General features: G+C 41.6%; 1 long non-coding RNA gene across 1 annotated transcript; it reads right to left on the bottom strand.

Moving 5' to 3' along the window:
• Positions 1 to 1,951: 1,951 nt before the first annotated feature.
• LOC147371747 (uncharacterized) lies at positions 1,952 to 22,284 on the bottom strand. Its single transcript, XR_015163729.1, has 3 exons — positions 22,186 to 22,284; positions 21,610 to 21,685; positions 1,952 to 2,001 (listed from the first exon to the last, which is right to left on the bottom strand). It is a non-coding gene; the product is annotated as an uncharacterized LOC147371747 (long non-coding RNA).
• Between the last annotated feature and the right edge of the window lie 180 nt (positions 22,285 to 22,464).

The raw sequence follows: 22,464 nt of genomic DNA, 5'->3' as shown, positions 1-22,464 counted from the left end.
AACCTTGACAGCGTATTAAAAAACAGGAAAGAAAAAAAAAATGCAGAGACATCACGTTGCCAACAATGGTCCATATAGTCAAAGCTATGGTTTTTCCAGTAGTCATGTATGGATGTGAGAGTTGGACCATAAAGAAGGCTGACTGCTGAAGAATTGATTCTTTTGAATTGTGGTGCTGGAGAAGACTCTTGAGAATCGTTGGACAGAAAAGAGATCAAACCAGTCAATCCTAAAGGAAATCAACCTGGAATATTCATTGGAAGGACTTATGCTGAAGCTGAAGCTCCAATACTTTGGCCACTTGATGCAAAGAGCGGATTCATTGGAAAAGACCCTGATGCTGGGAAAGGTTGAAGGCAGGAGGAGAAGGGGATGACAGAGGATGAGATGGTTGGATGGTATCACCAACTAAATGGACATGAGTTTGAGCAAACTCTAGAAGATAGTGAAGGACAGGGAAGCCTGGCATGTTGCAGTCTCAAGGAGTAGGACACGACTTAGCAAGTGAACAACAACAAAATAATGTAGCATGGTATTATTACTCACAATGTCATCACTCTCTGGAACACGTTTGTATTGACACCATACAGGTCTCCTCACCCCTGCGTATATTTAATGCTGTTTGTTTGTAACATTTATGTACGATACTGGCTCATCAATCATGTAGCCTGTGAGTGCTGGTTTTCAAGGACTCTCTCAAAAGTAATAACTGTGCTCCACTGATGACAACCACAAATGCAAATCTCATCCAGAGAATGTGAGCAATAATCTACTTGGGGGTCATATCAAGTTTACAGTATAGGATAAAGGGAGAACAACTTGTCTTCCAACTCTGTTTTCTCTTTCACTACATTCCCATAATGTGACTTCTTTCCCTGTTGACCCTACCCCTACCTTCCACCCATTGCCACCAGCCAGCAGGGTAGGTGAGGGGCCTGTGGGTAAAGTTAGTAAAACTGCAAGAAATGTTCTCCCTTTATCCCAGGGGATCATGAAGCCACCAAATTCCCTGGGGGCAAAGGAGAATCCAAATCAGAAGGGCCAGTCAGTGTTCTAAAGCAATGATCTGAACGCCTTCAGAGCAGATAGGCTTGGCCACCACAGGGGACTGCCTAGCTGGGCAAGGAACTTACAGAGGGATAGGGTTACCCAGCAGTGAAAGGTCCACAGGGTAAGAGATGCCTGCAGCCTCCCACTGCCCCTGGGTGTTGATCGGAGGAAGCCACAGTCAGGACAGGCACAGGCAAGCACTGATGCTGCTTGAGCTCAGGTCTAAAGCTGGGGGTGGGGGGTACTCTGTCCTGGCATCCCAGAGGCCTGATCATCTCTTGTATCCAGTGTGAGTAAGCCATCTCACATCAGAGTGTCAGCCCCTTGGGAGGGGTCACAATCTCATGAAAGAAATATTCACCAGCCTGCAAAAGCGGTCAGCTCAGAAGTCCACTCTCCTAGAAGCAGTCCAGGTCATGGGCAGGGACTATGACTCCAAGAGCATGAGTCCTGGAGCTCCTTGAAGCTAGTGGGGACATCATACACAGGGTCAAGGGTTAAAGAGTGCCTTGAAGGATGGAGACTGACAGGCCTTTGTCCAGGTTGGAGATGTTCCACCCAAGTGGCACTGCCAGTCCCGGTGGGTCCCAGGACTCCCCAGAAACATTAAAAATTTTGAGGAAAGCCCTGCGTGCCTGAGATGGCCCAGGGCAGCCAGAGTGAAAGATTTTCCTGAAGCTGAGCCTTCCTGTGCTCCTGTTCATCCCAAGACCAGTGGCCAGTGTGGGGAGGGTTGGTCAATGTGCCAGGTGGCCCCAGGCATGAGCACCGAACACTTATAGAGCTCTGTGCTCTGGATCTGTTTCAGCACAAAGTACTGGTTCTCCTTTTTTTTTTTTTTTCCTATTTGGAAGCTCACATCATTGAGCACTGCCTTTCAGATGAATTTCAAACCTTACCTTTTTAATTCTTTGAAAGGAACAATTATAGTGAAGTAGTTCGCAGGACAACCTACCAAAAAACAAACAAAAAGAACATGTTACTGTTTTTTTCACATTAATAAGTGTTAAATAGCATTGTGTTTTTCTCTTTCCTTATGTGGGAACTTTCAATTATACCTGGTATTTTGAGCCATATGCATGCATGCTGAGTCACTTCAGTGGTGTCTGACTCTATGAGACCCCGTAGCATGCATAGGAGTTTGCAAAAACTGGGAGGCGAAAAAGAGGTGGAGGGGGGACATTTTATAGGTCTTCAAAGTACAAATTTTTAAAAATCACTAGAATTATCCTACTAAATTATATCATTGGTCAGTCAGTCAGTTCAGTTGCTCAGTTGTGTCCAACTCTTCGAGACCCCATGAACTGCAGCACGACAGGCCTCCCTGTCCATCAGCAACTCCTGGAGTTTACCCAAAGTCATTTCCATCAGGTTGGTGATGTCATCCAACCATCTCATCCTCTGTCATCCCCTTCTCCTCCTGCCCTCAATCTTTCCTAGCATCAGGGTCTTTTCAACTGAGTCAGCTCTTCGCATGAGGTGGCCAAAGTATTGGAGTTTCAGCTTCAGCATCAGTCCTTCCAATGAACACCCAGGACTGATCTCCTTTAGGATGGACTGGTTGGATCTCCTTGCAGTCCAAGGGACTCTCAAGAGTCTTCACCAACACCACAGTTTAAAAGCATCAATTCTTCAGTGCTCAGCTTTCTTTATAGTCCAGCTCCCACATCCATACATGACCACTGGAAAAACCATAGCCTTGACTAGACGGACCTTTCTTAGCAAAGTTATGCCTCTACTTTTTAATATGCTGTCTAGGTTGGTCATAACTTTCCTTCCAAGGAGTAAGCGTCTTTTAATTTCATGGCTGCAATCACCATCTGCAGTGATTTTGGAGCCCCCCAAAATAAAGTCTGACACTGTTTCCACTGTTTCCCCATATATTTGCCATTAAGTGATGGGACTGGATGCCATGATCTTCGTTTTCTGAATGCTGAGCATTAAGCCAACTTTTTTACTCTCCTCTTTCACTTTCATCAAGAGGCTCTTTAGTTCTTCTTCACTTTCTGCCATAAGGGTGGTGTCATCTGCATATCTGAGGTTATTGATATTTCTCCCGGCAATCTTGATTCCAGCTTGTGTTTCTTCCAGCCCAGTGTTTCTCATGACGTACTCTGCATATAAGTTAAATAAACAGGGTGACAATATACAGCCTTGACGTATTCCTTTTCCTATTTAGAACCAGTCTGTTGTTCCATGTCCAGTTCTAACTGTTGCTTCCTGACCTGCATACAGGTTTCTCAAGAGGCAGGTCAGGTGGTCTGGTATTCCCATTTTTTTCAGAACTTTCCATAATCTTTGTGATCCACACAGTCAAAGGCATTGGCATAGTCAATAAAACAGAAATAGATGTTTTTCTGGAACTGTTTTGCTTTTTCGATGATCCAGTGGATGTTGGCAATTTGATCTCTGGTTCCTCTGACTTTTCTAAAACCAGCTTCAACATCTGGAAGTTCATGGTTCACATATTGCTGAAGCCTGGCTTGGAGAATTTTGAGCATTACTTTACTAGCGTGTGAGATGAGTGCAATTGTAGCATTCATTAAAATCTCCCAACAAACAGGTCATTGATACGATCCATTATTACCCATTTGTCACTGAATCTCATTGCTCACCAGCACCTTCACCACTCAGATTACAACCACTAGTACTATTTTTTAGTTTTGCTCAAAGGGATGTTGTCAAATGTGTGTATTTCTGATTACCTGAAATCAGATAAAGCAATGGGCATGTCGATCAATACAGAATAAGGGGTTTGTTTTTAGCTTAAAACAGTCTTTGGGACTTCCCTGGTGATCCAGGGGTTAAGAATCTGCCTGCCAATGCAGCAGGCAAAGGTTTGATCCTTGGTTCAGGAAGACCCCACATGCTTCTGAACAACTACATGTTGTAAACCCTTGCACTACAGCTATTGAGGTCTTCCCTGGTGGCTCAGTAGGTAGAGTTTGCCTGCATCATGGGAGACCTGGGTTCAATCCCTGGGTCAAGAAGATCCCCTGGAGAAGGAAATGGCAACCCACTCCAGTATTCTTGCCTGGAGAATTCCATGGACAGAGAAGCCTGGTGGGCAAGAATTGGACACGACTGAGTGACTAATGCTTTCACTTTCACAGCTATTGAGCCTGCACACCTAGAGCCTGTGCTCTGCAACACGAAAAGTCACCTTAATGAGAAGCTCACACACTGCAACTAAAGAGTAGTCCCCGCTTCCTGCAACTGGAGAAAACCCACAGGCAGCAACAAAGACCCAGTGTAACCAAAAGCAAACAAATCAAATAAAAATTTTTAAAAAACTCAATCTTTGAAGGCCTTGGTTGACAGTAAGTAAACTTTATTCATATTTGCCTCTGTTTTCCTTTCTAAATAGACTATGTTCCTCCATTTAGAAAACAGAATTCCTAACTCTGATGGCAGTTCAGGCACAGCTTCTAACAATTAACCTCACAATATACAGTATGGCTGATATTTAATAGAAATAAGCTCTTAGAAACTAATGTTTACTGTGAGCCCCCCGTTGTTCTGGGTAGCTCTCTCCTGTTATTGCATTTAACCAATTGAGCAACTATTCTAATGTTAATTCACAGTTTGATGTTTCCTTCTTTCTTTTTTTTCATGGCTGCACTGAAAGGCATGTGAGACCTTGGTTCTCCAACCAGGTATTGAAAACTTCCCTGCAGTGGAAGCGCAGTTCTAACCACTGGACCACCAGGGACTTCCTTCAAAATAATTTTTAAATTGTTAATGCTATCGCTTCCCTAAAAAGAAGTTGAGCTTCAAAGTCTAATATGCTATGACATCCTAATGTGATTGATAACTAAGATTGTAAGGAACGATACATTATTGGATTTTCATATTATCATAGAGGTACTATGTCACTATATCATTGGAGTAGGAAATGGCAACCCATTCCTCTATTCTTGCCTGGAAAATTCCATGGACAGAGGAGCCTGGCAGGCTACAATCCATGGGGTTTCAAAGAGTCGAACACAACTGAGTACACACACACACACACACACACACTCTATATCATTAGAGATTAAAGTTTCGTGCTAGCATATTATCATCATAACTAAGAAAAATATGTGAATGAGTGTCTTCTTTTATAAGGAACATAACCCTGAAAAAAATCTCTAGGGAAAAGGGCTGCAACTGAGTTAATTTATTAGCTTCATAAACCATATTGAATATGCTATTATTGGCTATCTAAAAAATGATGCTTCATTTAGTGATCAAACACACAAACACCCAAAGAAACAAAATCAGGAATCTGCATGACAAATTGCCTTCCCTGGTGACTCAGATGGTAAAGAACCTGCCTGCAGTTCAGGAGACCCATGTTCAATCCCTGGGTCGGGAAGATGCCCTAGGGAAGGAAATGGCAACCCACTCCAGTATTCTTGCCTGGAGAGTTCCATGGACAGAGGAGCCTGGCAGGCTACAGTTCATGGGGTCACAAAGAGTCAGACTCGACTGAACAACTATCACTCATCACTCACTCATGACCAATTGCTTAATCATAAGTAATGCTTTGGAAGTGTGAAAGTGTTAGTCACTCAGTCGTGTCCGACTCTTTGGGATTTCCCAGACAAGAATACTGGAGTGGGTTGCCATTTCCTTTTCCAGGGGATCTTCCCAGCCCAGGGATCAAACTCGGGTCTCCTGCATTTCAGGAAGATTCTTTACCACCTGAGCCACCAGGGAAGCCCCGTATTTTAGAAGACTTAACATGTACTTAGACCCTTTAGAAGACTTAACAGGTACTTAGACCATGGAAAATTCCAGTAACTTATTCAAGTGAAATTACCCTGCTACTATGGCAGGTTTAGAAAGATACTCATCACCTATTCATCAAATACCACCCTAGCACTGCCACTTGATGTGTGATTCTGGATGCCTGGAGGCTCATCCTGGAGGCCCCTCCCATCATCCACATCCAGATCCTTCTCTGTTTGAATGCAGAGCTACTAAGAAATACAGCAGATAGGCAAACACCAAAGATTTCATCCAAATCATTTGTAACAAGTCTAGTAAACATTCACATTAAAGAAATGTCACATTCAGTGTTGGGTGTGAATGATGCAACATTCATAATGCTGTAAAAAATTAATAAGTGTAACTTGGCTTCTTTGATTTGAAAGTTTGGGGGGCATATAAGTAGAAGCAATATTTATTATTTGGTGCTTTTGCCCTTGTAGCCCAGGAGTGACCAAATAAAGCTTTATTGGAACACAGCCAAACTCATTCTCTTACCTATTATCTAAGGCTGCTCTCAGGCTCCAATGGCTGCAACAGAGACCATGAGAACTGCAACATCAAACACAGTTACTCTTTAGTTAGTCCCTTATGGAAAGACTGTCCAGCTCTGCTGCAGGCAGTTAGTTGGGATACTTTGGAGAATAAGCAAAGAAAAAATGTAGCAAGAAAAAAAATACAATCTCCATCCTTAAAATATCTACCCAAAGAAATCATTTGTCTTCAATAAGGTAGTTTCCTAGTATAGCAACCATTTCTTAGCCTTACAGTTGGTTTCCACTTAACCTCGGGCTGTTCACTAGTTCTCCCAAATACTTAATGTCATCACAGTGACACATTCACCAGCCATGGGCAACATCCTACTCTGGGCCAGAGGTTGACTTCAGTTCTGCATTATTCTTGCTTCATTTAAAGAGCCAGACCTAATTTTATTAAAGCTAAGGAAGTCCCAGGACATCATCAATGGTTAGAGGAACAACCTCTCTCTGGGAACCACATGGTTATTTTAGAAGTAGTAGTTCATGTAACAGATCTGTAAGTTTATTTTCTGTTATTGGAACATGGCATTGGTCTGTGTTGTAAAATGGATTTGTAGAACTTCCCAGGTCTGCTTGCCAATGCAGGGTACACAGATTCGATTTGTGATCTAGAAGGATTCTAAATACCACAAAGCAACTAGGCTCATGAGCCACAACTTCTGAAGCCTGTGTGCTTAGAGTCCATGCTCTGCAACAGCAGAAGCCACAGCAATGAGAAGACTGTGTACTGCAACAAAAGAATAGCTTCCACTAGCTGCAATTATAGAAAGCCCACACCCAGCAATGAAAACCCAGTGCAAACAAAATAATTTTTTAAATAAGTAAATAAATAAAAACGGATTTTTATTTCTTTAACAAATGTCTTTACAAGTACTTGAGGTACAATTCTGTGATTTTTCCAGAAAAAAAAAAATTGACATACATTGGTAGGAATGGTGAATAAACAAAGAGTACATATCAGAGTGGGAAGAGCACGTCCTTTGGGGGCAGAGGGACTGGGTTCAACTCTCAGATTTTCCTCCTCCTACTAGTGTGTGGTATGGCCCTAAGAGAAGCAGAAGATATTAAAAAGAGGTGGCAAGAATACACAGAAGAACTGTACAAAAAAGATTTTCACGACCCAGATAATCATGATGGTGTGATCACTCACCTAGAGCCAGACATCCTGGAATGTAAGTCAAGTGTGCCTTAGGAAGCATCACTACAAACAAAGCTAGTGGAGGTGATGGAATTCCAGTTGAGTTATTTCAAATCCTGAAAGATGATGCTGTGAAAGTGCTGCACTCAATATGCCAGCAAATTTGGAAAACTCAGCAGTGGCCACAGGACTGGAAAAGGTCAGTTTTCATTCCAATCCCAAAGAAAGGCAATGCCTTTCTTTGAGATTCCTCAAACTACCGCACAATTGCACTCATCTCACACACTAGTAAAGTAATGCTCAAAATTCTCCAAGCCAGGCTTCAGCAATACGTGAACTGTGAACTTCCAGATGTTCAAGCTGGTTTTAGAAAAGGCAGACGGACCAGAGATCAAATTGCAAACATCTGCCGGATCATCGAAAAACCAAGAGAGTTCCAGAAAAACATCTATTTCTGCTTTATTGACTATGCCAATGCCTTTGACTGTGTGGATCACAATAAACTCTGGAAAATTCTGAAAGAGATGGGAATACCAGACCACCTGACCTGACTCTTGAGAAACCTGTATGCAGGTCAGGAAGCAACAGTTAGAACTGGACATGGCACAACAGACTGGTTCTAAATAGGAAAAGGAGTACGTCAAGGCTGTATATTGTCACCCTGCTTATTTAACTTATATGCAGAGTACATCATGAGAAATGCCAGGCTGGAATAAACACAAGCTGGAATCAAGATTGCCGGGAGAAATATCAATAACCTCAGATATGCAGATGATACCACCCTTATGGCAGAAAGTGAAGAAGAATAAAAAGCCTCTTGATGAAAGTGAAAGAGGAGAGTGAAAAAGTTGGCTTAATGCTCAGCATTCAGAAAACGAAGATCATGGCATCTGGTCCCATCACTTCATGGCAAATAGATGGGGAAACAGTGGAAACAGTGTCAGACTTTATTTTTGGGGACTCCAAAATCACTGCAGATGGTGATTGCAGCCATGAAATTAAAAGACGCTTACTCCTTGGAAGAAAAGTTATGACCAACTTCAGTTCAGTTCAGTTCAGTCTCTCAGTCGTGTCCGATTCTTTGCGACCCCATGAATCGCAACACGCCAGGCCTCCCTGTCCATCACCAACTCCTGGAGTTCACTCAAATTCATGTCCCTTGAGTCGGTGATGCCATCCAGCCATCTCATCCTCTGTCATCCCCTTTTCCTCCTGCCCCCAATCCCTCCCAGCATCAGAGTCTTTTCCAATGAGTCAACTCTTCGCATGAGGTGGCCAAAGTACTGGCCACCTAGCATCATTCTTAGATAGCATATTAAAAAGCAGAGACATTACTTTGCCAACAAATGTCCATCTAGTCAAGGCTATGGTTTTTCCAGTGGTCATGTATGGATGTGAGAGTTGGACTGTGAAGAAAGCTGACCGCCAAAGAATTGATGCTTTTGAACTATGGTGTTGGAGAAAACTCTTGAGAGTCCCTTGGACTGCAAGAAGATCCAACCAGTCCATTCTAAAGGAGATCAGTCCTGGGTGTTCATTGGAAGGACTGATGCTGAAGCTGTAACTCCAATACTTTGGCCACGTGATGCGAAGAGTTGACTCATTGGAGAAGACTCTGATGCTGGGAGGGATTGGGGGCAGGAGGAAATGGGGATGACAGAGGATGAGATGGCTGGATGGCATCACCGACTCGATGCACATGAGTTTACCACTCCGGGAGTTGTTGATGGACAGGGAGGCCTGGCGTGCTGTGATTCACGGGGTCACAAAGAGTCAGACATGACTGAGCAAGTGAACTGAACTGAACTGAACTAGTGTGTGATGACCCTCTGAACCTCAGTTTCCTATCCTTAATATTGAAGTAATTCCTACATCATACATACATAGGATAGTAGTAAGGATTTTATATAATGCATTTAAAATGCACGATCAGAGCCCAACACACAGCAGATTTCCAAGTGGTAATTTAGTGAATGGGAGTTGAAAGTGAAAGCGTTAGTCACTGAGTCTTGTCTGACTCTGAGACCCCATGGACTGTAGCCCACGAGGTTCCTCTGTCCATGGAATTCTTGGGGCAAGAATACTGGAGTGGGTGGCCATCCCCTTCTCCAGGATGTGAACCTGGGTTTCCTGCATTGCAGGCAGATTCTTTACCTGGGAGTTACATGGATACTATAGTTTGGATGTTTGCTCCCCTCACTCCCCAGATTCATATGTTGAAATCCTAATGTCCTATGTGTTGGTATTTGGGAGGTGGGACCTTTGGAAGGTGCTTAGGTGATGAAGGCTGACCTCTCTTGAATGGAGTTAATGTACTTATAAGAGACCCCACGGGTCTCTGTGGCCCCTTTCCCCACATTAGGCAGATGTCAGCTACCCAGAAGAGGCTGTGCTTGTACCTGATCTCAGACTTCCAGCCTCCAGAACTGTGAGAAATAAATTGCTATGGTTTATAAGGCTCCCAGTCGGTGGTATTTTGATTTAGCCTCTCAAATGAACTAAGACAGTGGACATAAGCATTTTTCTTTTCAAATTTATTTGTGATTTAATCAGATTTTCCTAGAGGTAAACAAGATTCTTAAAAGCAGTGATTCAGATAAACTTCAATAAATTTAGGAAGCTATACCTTTCCTGTAAACAGTAGTTTCAAAAAAAGTTTCTAATTGTAACTACAAAGAGGATATGGAGACAAGGGAAACCAGCAGTTTCAAGGGTGCCCAGGCATAAGCCTGGTGTCAAGACATTCCTCAGACCCTTGCCTCTCTCCTGCAGTGCTCACAGATGCTTGCCATTGGAAGCATAGCATCCAGAGAATGAGCGTTTGGGTGATTCCTTGCAAATCTTCCATCCAGATAGGAAAGACAATAGCCATCCTTGTGAAGATGATACAAGGCTGTGTAATACAGTCAGTCCTTTGTAGGGTGTGGTGCTAGTAAAGCATGAACCGCAAGTTCAGAAATCTGAACTGCAGATCCACTTCTGCAATTAACCAGCTGTGTGACTTCAGCCAGGGCACTCAGTGATTCTGAATCCCAATGGCCTTTACAGAGATAAAGGAGATCTCTGTGGTCCTTTCAGGTCAATAAAGTCTTCTCCATCTGTGCAATGTAGTGTATACAAGGACTTTGATGGAACAGGTGACTGGCTCTATGCAAACCTAAAATATTTGCTCTCTCTGATTTCGGACAAGTTTCTCAGACATTTATTCCTAAGGAATCCCACATTTGCTATTTTCTGAATAGCTAAAATTGGGCCCCTGCAATTATGTGGTTTTCAGAGGTACTTACTGAACACAGTACATTGGTAGTCCCCTGCTGGCTTGTACTGGTTATCTCCTCCCTATGTAAGGACTCATAAACAACCACTCAGTCACCCGTTGTAGAATCTTGCTAGAGGTTGGTGTCAGTCTGACCGGTTTGCTCTTTACAGAAATGACTTTTCTCTCCTCTTTGAAAACTAGGACCATGTTGGCCAATGTCTGGTCATTTGCTTATGTGCTCTCCACTGAGAACTGCTCTGGATTATAAAGATTTTGTTTCTGCCAACCATGCTTTCCAGGCCTTCTAGTTCCCTATCTTCCCATTGGATTCAAGCAATGAGGGCTACTGGGGAGAACTGGCAGGTAAGAAAGGAGAAGTGACTTTCCCCTTGTTGGGTGTCAGTTTGGGATATAAGTGGCAGCAGATACAGCAGCCGTGTCACCAGCTCGGTGATGGGGTGGTGACCCCAGCTGGCAGCAGTGTCTCAGGGCCCAGCAGGCCCGCCCTGGAGTTTCTGCTCCTGACTTCCAAGTCACAGTGGCACAATTTCAGAGAGAAATTAATTTCCTGCAGTTTCTAATCTTTCAGTAACCTAATTCTTTTTTCTTGCTCCTTCAGCCTTTCCAATATCCTCATAACCAATTTTTGTGTTAAGTTCCCTCCTTTTGAAATATCTAAATGATTTCTCTTTTCCTAAATGGACCTTGACCAATACTATATACACTTTTTCAGAGCTTGAATCCTTAAGCTAATTTAAAGCTACTCTATGATCTTTATTTTGAAACCCAGAGCTTTAAAAATCTGGATACACCCAGCTGCTCATTTCATAGACTCAAACCAACAGAATGTAAGGGGGAGAAAAATTGTTCTTCTCAAACTCCAATAAACTTCAAGAAAGAATCTAAATTAGTTAATGTATTGAAAAGTGCTCATAATAGCTGCTCATCATCTGTTGTTTGACAATGTACTGGTTATGAAAATATTTTATCATGACAATACTGACTGTGATGAAATTTATTCTACAAACAACTTTCTTCAGAGCATTTTTTTTCTTAATCTTTGGATTATACAAAAGCACCTGATAAAAATAGGCACTATAATTCCTGGGCTTTTAGTTTCAAAGTCTGTTTTCCCATCTGTTATCCAAAGTCTAGGTCTACACAGCCAAAGCAAAATGGAAGATTGTGTAATTATCCTTTGACTCAGAGACAAATAAGAATATCAAAGTGGGGAAGGGACATCTGTGCTCCTTTGATTTAATACCTAGTCCAATATATGATTCCTTTAAAATGTCTAATAACCATAGAGTGGATATTTATGCTATATTTGAATACTCTCAGTGATGGGTAAGTCATTACCTTTCCAGTCAATCCATTCATTTGTTGGAGAGCCTGGAGTTCCAGAAATATGTCCCTTTCATTGAGCCCAAGGAATTAGCAGGCATGAAGGTAGCTTCTACTCATAGGTGCCTATTATTCCATTGAGGTTTATAAAGAATAACTACATTCCCTGTTCTGTTTGAAAAGCTCTTTACATCAGTGTAAAAAATAGTTATGTCATCTCTTTATGGAAACACTGCCAGCTTCGCAGTGGCAGGTCCAGTGACCTGAGGAAGTTCGCAGTGCCAGGAGGATCCTATGACTAAAACAGGAAGGTTTAGCTCTTCTCTGGAAACAATGAACCTGAAAACAAACAGGTTTTCCTCTCCATGTCTGTACAGGTTCCTTCAGAAGCACAGTTCTACCCCTTTCAGACGAGGTCTTAACCAAAGTGAGGTTGTCGTCAGACATGCTGACTCTAAGGACCCTCCCTTTATCTAGAAACATGAGGACCCTACATAACCATGAAAAACATACTTCTTTGAGAATGTAACTCAGAAATATTTATTCAACTTATGTCTTGCGTATCATTGTGCAAGTGTGATGTTGCTAGTGTGAGTGGTGGCATCGGAGCAAGGTGAAGATGAAAGAAAGAGAAATGGCAAGATGTAAATTCTAGGAATTTGATAGGAATTTCATTTTAAATGGCTTTGTATGCCATGCCTAAAAGTTTGAGTGTTATCCTACAGTAAAGAGGAGGCACTGACGAATATTAAATATGATTGTGGGAAGATCTCACTGGTGGTGGGTGGAGCATGAATTGGTGGGAGAAAAGACTGGTGGAGGGGCAAGTAGTCAGGCAATAATTCAGGAAAGAAAGGATAAATCTGTGGATGATATGGTGTCAGTCAAAGGAAAACGATTTTATGACTGATGGGATGTGGAGAGTAAGAGAGAAGAACAAACAGACCATGACTCTCAGTTTTCTGGTTTGGACAACACTGTAGATGGTGGAGCCATTGACGAAAGGAAAGTAAGAGGAATGGCAAGTTTAGGTTACGGGGGTTGATGAATTCTCTTTAGGGCATGGAACAAGTAACCTTCTGGTTACAGATAGCTGACTTAATGTGTGCATTTACCTTCAAAAGTCTCACTAAATGACAATAAGGGAAATTTTAAATCACATACTCTCCTCAAATACAATTTAGAAGCTGGAAAATATGGATATAAATGTAAATAGGGTGACTCAGATCTGTGAAAAACGGAATGCCTAGCTAACTTTGAAAGCCATGATAGAACACCTAAAAGGCTCAGGAATTTCTCTTAGAGGTTCAACTGGGTGTGAAGGCTAAATGTGGGTCTGAGAGCTGTTTGAAAAGGATTTCCACACCTAATTCCCCAGCCATCTCCCACAGCTGGGAAACAGACCTTCCCAACCACTGTAGGAGGATAAACTAGATATATACTGGATTTATAGTGAGAGGAGAGATCCTGGAGAGAGATACTGGGATTACACGAACATCAACATAGTGAATGGTAAGATGCCTACTGCTCCTTCCTCTATCACCAACCTTTCTCTCACAAATGCTGAAAGCCAGACTTGAGACAGGATGATGTTTTCAGGGGACTCCAGTTAGGCCAAGAGATAAGATCTAAACGTATCTTAATGACCTCAGTAAGTAAGTCCCTCCCATTACCCAGTCCTGTACACACACCAAGATTCCAGCCATCCTTTTAGAAAACTATTAACATGAAAGATAGAAATAAAATCATCAAACAGAAGTTACTTGGAGGTTCAGATTCTACAGCAGCAACAGCAAAAATCTTGAAAACAAACTATCACAGATAAGAGGTGATATTGGATCTACAAGACAAAAACAGGTTGCTGCAAAAAAATAAAAACAAAGGAGTTCTTGGAAATTAAAAATATGAAAGCTCTATACAAGGATTGGAAGATAAATTAAGAAAAGCAGAGCAAAAAACTAAGAGAAGGAAAAAAAGAAAGAAAAATCAGAGGATCAGTCCAAGAGGTCTAATATCTGATTTATAGGAGCTCCAGAAAGATGGAACAGAACTAACAGAAGTGAAGAAATCAAACAATTCAAGAAGACTTCCCAAAGCTGAGCCACACGAATTTCTACTTTAAAAAGGCCCACTAAAGGTCAAGCATAATGGATGAAAAATAGACCCATAATAAGGAATCTCATGAAGAAATTGCATGTCAGTTACAAAGAGATAGATAAACAGGTTATATACAAGGAACAAGAGTAAGAATAACTTTGGACTTTTCAACAACAGTGGGAACTGGAAGTTAATGAAACATTTTCATAATTTGAGAGAAAATTATTTCTGACTCAGAGTTCCATATACAGTAAAGCTTTTAAGTGGGAAGATGAGCTAAGGACATTTTCAGACACACAAATCCTCAAACATTTCCTTTTCGTGGTTACTGTTACAGCGATAGCAAGAGAAAGGAGCATGGGAAGATAGGGAAACAGGGGAGCCAAGTGCAGAAAGAGGAGAAGGGAACCTCCAGGATGGTAATGGGAGATCCCAGGATGCAAACTGAGCAGCAGGCTCAGAGAGTGACCTGAACAGATGGAGCAGGTCAGAAGACGCGGGGAGAAAGGACTCCAAGAAGAGGAAATTGATGTATCTGACCATATGGAAAGAACACATACACTTCTAGGGAAGAGACTGGCATCAAACTGATGATAAATTCTGATACAACTAAGCCAATTTTTAAGTGTATTAACTCTAGGGAAAGCAAAAAGATCTGAAAGTAAAAATGATCGTGACATATCATATGGACCACTGGTGAGCAGTGATATTTCTTAATAACGAAAATGCTGAATATTGATCGCACCATAAAATTATTTGACTCTGTTAGGAGATAGGGAAACAAGAAGTGTACACATGTGTACAGTGTGATGGTGGAGGAGTACTGTGCTCAGTCGCTCAGTCGTGTCTGACTCTTTGTGACCCTGTGGACTGTAGCTCACCAGGCTCCTCTGCCCATGGAATTTTCCAAGCAAGAACACTAGAGTGGGGTGCCATTTCCTCCTTCAAGGGATCTTCCCAACCCAGGAATCAATCCCACGTCTGCATCTCCTGCATTGGCAGGCAGATTCTTTACCACCAGCGAGACCTAGTAGTATTGAAGTGAAAGCGAAAGTGAAAGTCGCTCAGTTGTGTCCGACTCTTTGGGACCCCATGGACGATACAGACCTTGGAATTCTCCACGCCAGAATACTGGAGTGGGTAGCCTTTCCCTTCTCCAGGGGATCTTCCCAACGCAGGGATCGAACCCAGGACTCCCACATTGCCGGCGGATTCTTTACCAGCTGAGCCATAAGGGAAGCCCAAGAACACTGGAGTGGGTAGCCTATCCCTTCCCCAGCAGATCTTCCCAACTCAGGAATCAGACCAGGGACTCCTGGGATTCTTTACCAACTGAGCTATCAGGGAAGCCCACCCAGTAGTATTGAGAAACACTAAATCCACATATTCCATAAACAAATCATGATCGTGCCCAAAACTTGGAAAGAAAGAAATCATATTATAAAATTTAGAATTGGAGATACAAATATTCCTTAAAACATGGAAAGAACTGAACATGATTGCTTGGAGAGTAGAAAATGTGGAAAAGAACGAGAAGTTGGTTTCAGAGCTTTTGGGCTGTCTAAAACTATGCACATATATATATATTTGGTTTTGGTGGTGGTGGTTTAGTCACTAAGTTGTCCAACTCTTGTGATCCCATGGACTCTAGCCTGCCAGGCTCCTCTGTCCTGGGTTGTCATTTCCTTCTCCAGGGGATCTTCTTGACCCAGGAATCAAACCTGGGTCTCCTGCATTGCAGGCAGATTCTTTACCGACTGAGCTATGAGGGAAGGTCATATTTGATTTTAATAATCTTTAATTAGAAAAAGAGAATGATAGCATGAAATGAAGACAAAGTGTAGAGTAGCACTGTCTAATAGAGTTTTCTTCAATGATGGAAAGTACATCCAATAGGGAAGCTACTTGAAATGTGACTAGTGTGACTAAGAACAAATTTTACCATTTTATTAAGTTCTAATTAATGTGCATTTAAATATCCATGCGTGGCTGGTGGCTGCCACATGAGACACTGCAGCTGTACACAATGGCCTGTTTCTAAGACCAACTTTTTTCATTGACCCTTCTTTCTTCTGCTTCATCATTTTTTGAGAGTCCCTTGGACTTCAAGGAGATCCAACCAGTCAATCCTAAAGGAAATCAACCCTGAATATTCATTGGAAGGACTGATGTTGAAGTTGAAGCTACAATACTTTGGCCACTCGATGTGAAGAGCCAACCCATTGGAAAAGATCCTGATGCTGAGATGCTGAGAAAGACTGAGGGCAGGAGGAGAAGGGAGTGACAGAGGATGATATGGTTGGATGGCATCATTGACTCGATGGACATGAGTTTGAGCAAACTCTGGGAGATGGTGAAGGACAGGAAAGCCTGATGTGCTGCAGTCCACGGGGTTGCAAAGAGTGGAACATGACAGAGTAACTGAACGACAACAAAGAGCGGACCGTTTCCACCAGCCATGCCGAAATGTCATTTATCCACCTTTTTAAGAAGTGCTGTTTCACTTCCATCCCTCTGGGACTGTCCACCCCATTTCTTTGTTCCTTTCATAGAAAAACCCTTCAAAGGATTTCTCCATACCTGCACTGTCCTATTCAGCAGCCACTGGCCACATGTGACTAAACTTCAATTAATTAAAATTCAGTAAAATGTACAATTCAGTTCCTGGTTGCTCTTGCTGCATTTCAAGTGCTTAATAACCACATGTGGGTTGTGGCTACTGCATTGAACAAAGAGTCAGGATATCTCTGTCATTGCAGAAATCTCTGTAGGATAGCACTGGAGGGAAGCGGGGAGTGCAGAGAGAAAGGGTATAGTTGTTGGTTATTTGGTAGATTTGGTGTTGGACAGATAAGACAGTTGTCTTCTGGTTATTTCTTTTTTCTCGGTGGAAAAGGAAGTGAGGTCATCAACTGAGAGTGTGAAAGGAGAGGGGATGTTGCAGGTGTGAGAAGAAAGCAGATGGAACCAAGAAAGCAAAGAAACTTTCCAGAGAGCAGGAGAATACATGGACAACAGAAATAAAGAGTAGCTTCTTCCAAGAAAAATTGGAATCATTCTATTTCATTTTAATATTACTGTTCTTCAGTGTTGCTATTGAAAAGTGATTCTAAAATTGGCCAGTGTAGTTGGGCGGAAGCATGAGCCAATTTTCCAGCTACTCTTCTTCCCTCATCATGACTTTGAAATCTGACCATGATGAGAAATCTCATTGCCGTGGCTGTGACCACAACCATAACCTACCTACACAGCAGGAAGGAAGGGGAGGTCCCTTCCTGAAGATGTTTTGCTATGATAAGGTATGGGAACTTCCTCAGTCAAGGTTCTGTTGATTTTAAGAAATAGAAACCAATTCAATCAAACTTAGATAAGAGAAAGAGATAACTAGTGTCCTCTGGAATTCACAGGAATGCAGTTGGTCCTCAAAGGGATGTGAACCACAGGTAGCCAAGAGGACTAGAAAGCTCCAAGGGACTCAGGCAGAAGCATATTTCTCTCTCTTTCCGTTCTCCCTCTATATGTATGGCTTCTTATCTCTACTACTGCACAAGAAGCATTTTCTTTCTTTCTTTCTTTCTTTCTTTCTTTTTAAATCAGCCTTCTCTACAGAATTCTCAGCAACTTGATGCATGAGAGGTGGCCACTCCCATAATACCCTTAGTTCTCACTACTTCAGAACAAGAAAACATCTCAGATTAACAGCAACATGTCAGTCCCCACCTCAAACATCCAACTGAATCTGATTAGTGAAATATAAGACAATTGCCTTATGCTGGTTTAAGCATCTCTAACAGGTGACAAGGCCGTCTGTATAGACTTGACTTCAGGAGCTCATTTCCAGGGTATGGGGCAGTCCCGGAACTTCTTGTCAACAGGACTTCCTCTGAGAAGTCTTTACTGTTCTATTACATTCTCGGTCACACCCGAAATGGGTACTGGGGGTGTTGGCTCTCCGCACAGCTGTACATAGCCACTTCCTGCTCAGGATGGAGGTTGGTGCCTCCGGCCTTTTAGCCCAGGTTCATGCTTCTTTGTCACTACTTCGTAACTCTTTCAAACGTACAGTAGGTCCGGTCCATCTGCTTTCAGACATTTCTGGGAGCAGGGAAACATTCAATATTCTCTCTGAAGGACTTATGATGTGAGCTTTATGCCTTTGATTTTTTGTCACCAATCCCCTCCAACTCTTCTGTCTCTCTCTCTCTCAACACTTAGCCAAACACAACCAGTAGCAACCTCATAGAGAACTAAGGTTCTGTTTTGCATCATCTTCTCCCTGAACTACAAGCTCAATAGTGAAACAGCCTGCCTTCAAGGTAATCACAAGTAACACCTTTACCAGATGTTTTGGTTCTTCCCAGCCTCTGATATCAGATTCCTTGCTGTTACTACAGATTGCTAAACCGGTATTTTAAGGTGTTTTTTTTTTCCAGCAGCATATCACTTTTGGTACTAATTTGTATATTGGTCAGGATAGAGTTGTTCGTTTTATTGTGGCGGTGGTGTTGCTCAGTCACTCAGTGGTGTCCTACTCTTCGGACCCCATGGACTGTAGCCCACCAGATTCCTCTGTCCATGAGATTTTCCAGACAAGAATACTGGTGTAGCTTGCCATGCCCTCCTCCAGGGGATCTTCCTGACCCAGGGACAAACCAGTGTCTCTTTTGTCTCCTGCATTGGCAGGTGGGTTCTTTATCACTGGTGCCATCTTAACTGTTTTATTGTAGTAGCAATTTACCCTAAGAGTCCCAGTGACCTTAATACAATAAAAGTTATTTCATATGCACCCCAGCTCTGATGGGAGCCAGATGAGTCTCCAGGGCAGCTGCCTCCCACGAGGTGACTGTTATTGAGAAGGTGTCTATTTGGGCTCTGTCACCTCAGTTCATGACCTCAGCTATGGCAACAAGGGAAGAGATCAGAGAGAAAATCCAGCTTTTCCCATTGGCCAGAATCATATGGCCCCACTGACTACAAGGCGGCTGGAAATTCGAGTGAGAACATGGGTTACTGTTGACACTAAATGTCTCTTCCATAGTCCACGGAGGCCTCTCTTGAGAGAGCACAGCTGTAAGATCAAAATAGCGTGGACAGTGGAGCTGCTACAGGGAGGACCTATTCTGGAGAGCACCTGATCTGCACTGAAATTTGTATGAGTGAGAAACAAAATTTTATAGAATTAATCCACTGAGATTTAGAGATTTAACTATTCTTGCAGCATGGTCCATCTTATCCTGATTAATACAGGGACATTAAAAAAAAAATGGGGTAAATGAAACAACATAGTTTACTTTCCCTGAAGCAACTGTAATTCTAATCCAACTACTAGTAGGATTTTCTGGAGAATCTGACAAAATGATACAAAGCTGATGTGAAATAATAAAGAAGTGAGAATAGCCAGTACAACCATAAACAGAAAACGAAAGAGAACTAATTTTACCCAACATTAAGACATTTTATACATAGATAAATTTTGGGAAAACAGAAAGACATTACAGAGAAAGTACAGGAAATAACAAAGGTGTTAGTGGAGAAGAGAGATCCCACAGAGAGACCCATATCCTTTTGAGAATTTAGAATATAAATACATTGGTATTTTAGGTCAAAGGGAGAATATGAATAATTCAGAAATGTTGGACAAACAACATTTCCATTAGGAAAAAAGTGCTAAAGTACTTCACTTCTTATACCCGAATAATATATCTGTAGATCAATAATTATCAAGTAAAACAAGTAATAACAATACGAGAAAAATCACTGGTAATTTTTTTTTCAAAAACTTTTTCATAATTTTGAACTGGGAAAGGTCAATAGTCATACAAGATCAACAAATTTACACAAATTTGCAAGACAAAGAATACCATACACAAAATCAAGTGATAAACCACAAGATAGAAAAAGATTTTTCAATTCCTAAAACTAAGGAAGGGGGTTAATTTCTTTACTGTAACAAAGAGATTTAAGAATTAGCAAGAAAAAAACGAATGATTCACTGGAAAAATAGTCAAAAAGCAGACAATGTGCAGCAAAAAAAAGCAAATAGATAACAAACATATAAAAACATTTTTCCAGCCTTTTAAATAATCAAAGAAATGTAGGTTGAAAGAAGATATACTTTTACTTATTTACTTGCAAAAATAAAACTTTGCTCATACTCAAGGGTATGGGAAACATGAACTCTCATATGTTGCTAATGGAATGTAAATTGCTATAAATTCTTTGAAAGCAATTTGGCAATAAATATTAAAATTTTAAAAGTGCATTTTCTTTAACTTAGCAGTTTCCCTTCTAGAAATTTTTCCCACAGAAACACTTGTACATAGAGGCAAATATATACAGTACAGAGACAGCCTGATAATATTGCTTGTAATAGTAAGAAAGCTAGATGAAATTTAAATGCCCAGCAAGAAAAGATTAAATATGCTACAGTGGCCCTATAAAATGGAACACGACTTGGCTGTTCAGTAGAATCAATACAATTATCTGGGCTCCCTTGTTGGCTCAGTGATGAAGAATCTCCTGCCAATGGAGGAGACACAGATTTGACCCCTGGTCTGGCAAGATCCCACATGCCACGGAGCAACTAAGCCTGCGCACCACAACTATTGAGCCTGTGCTCTAGAGCCTGGGAAGTGCAATCACTGAGCCCGCTCAGCCTAGAGCCCACGGCGAGAAGTCACTGCAATGAGAAGCCCACATACCACAACTAGAGACTACCCCCGTTCTCTGCAACTAGAGAAAAGCCCCCGCAGCAAAGAAGACACCACACAGCCTAAATAAATAAATAAAATTGTTTAAAAGAAAGATCAATACATTTATCTGAATTGGTACAATAAAGAACCTCAAAACTAAATTATTTTAAGTGAAAAAATAAGGTAGAATACAGTATTATTAAAAGTGAGAATTCCAAGGATTAAATTTTTATACATATACTTATATACATGTACATATATACATACAAATTTCTGGGAAAAGAGAAATAATAGCTATAATTATGTTTAGCTCTAATTACATTATATATGAGGGTGTAGGTACAGAGGGAGGATTTTACATTTTTTGTTTTACCCTATTGTATTGTTAGAATTTTTTTAACTTGTGCATGCATTACTTTATGAGAAAAAAAATTTAAACCATCAATTCTTTCTTACAAATATAAATTCTATATTTTCGCCTGTCAATATGGATATAAAAAGATATTAGAAGAAAAGAGAAAAAACTGAAGTTAGATATTCACAGTATGTTACAAAAGCGTAAACTAATCACCAATCCTAAAGAAAGAAGAGAGCCCCAATGTTCAGGAACTGTCAAGTCCTGTTTCTGCTCCCAGGGAAAAATCCCCAGGTTTAAATAGTAGTCTTTCCAAAAAGAAAATAAAAAATAATAGTAGTAGCTCATATTTATTAAGCAGTGAGTAAGTTTCAATTCAGTACCTGAATTATCTCATTGAATCCTCAGACTCCACGTGGTAGGGACACTGCCATCAGCTCCATTCTACTGATGAGGAAACTAAGAACCAGAGAGAAATCAAGAGATTTCACCAGAGATCCAGGGCTTGTGTCTGAAAGCGTTTGTAGTATGCGTCCATGGGCTTCCACGTGGACTCTGCCCTCTGTGTGTGTGTCCTCAGAAAAGTGACTTATCATTCCCCATCAGTTAAAGGAGGAGAGTGACAGCATCTATCTCATGGGGTTGTCACGGGGATTAAATAACACGGTGCGATATGCTTCACTCAGTGCCTGGCACCAGAACAAGCTCTCCATAAATGTCCAGTGTTGTGGTTGTTGTGGCAAGACCTTTTATAATAGGGACCCTCAGCTGTCCAGTCTGGCATCTTTGCAGGCCCTCCTCCTCCCCTCCTTGAGCTCAGTCTCCATTTCTTCTAAGCGCGTTGCCCTCCCCTCATGCCTTCCCAAGGCTCCTGTTCTTCTACTGTCCCCTTTGCTGGACTGTTCAGTCCCACCTTCTGCCACTTCTTCACCTGGCTGACTCTTATCCTTAAGACTCACCTGGGGGATCACTTCTTCCAGGAAGCTTTCCTTGACCTCAGCTTTCTGGGTTAGATGCTCCCCATCGAGTTCCAATACCATCCTTTGCTTCCCTCTCTAGATGTATTTGTCAAACTGCAACTTTCTAAATTTAATCTGTCACTACTCCCTAACCTCTGAACTCTTGAAATCAGCTTTTAGTTTTTCTTCATCTGGTTTCCTCCAGTGCTTAGCACACAACCTGGCAATAAATATTTGCTAAATAAATTAAGTTGTAGCTGAAAAAAGAATGGGTTATTT

The sequence above is a fragment of the Bos grunniens genome, chromosome 5 (assembly GCF_055505025.1).
Source record: "Bos grunniens cultivar Pamir isolate PY7600 chromosome 5, Bosgru_T2T1.0, whole genome shotgun sequence".
Taxonomy (NCBI): Eukaryota; Metazoa; Chordata; class Mammalia; order Artiodactyla; family Bovidae; genus Bos; species Bos grunniens.
Note: the sequence above shows the minus strand (reverse complement) of the source record. Positions and strands in the feature narration are given on the sequence as shown.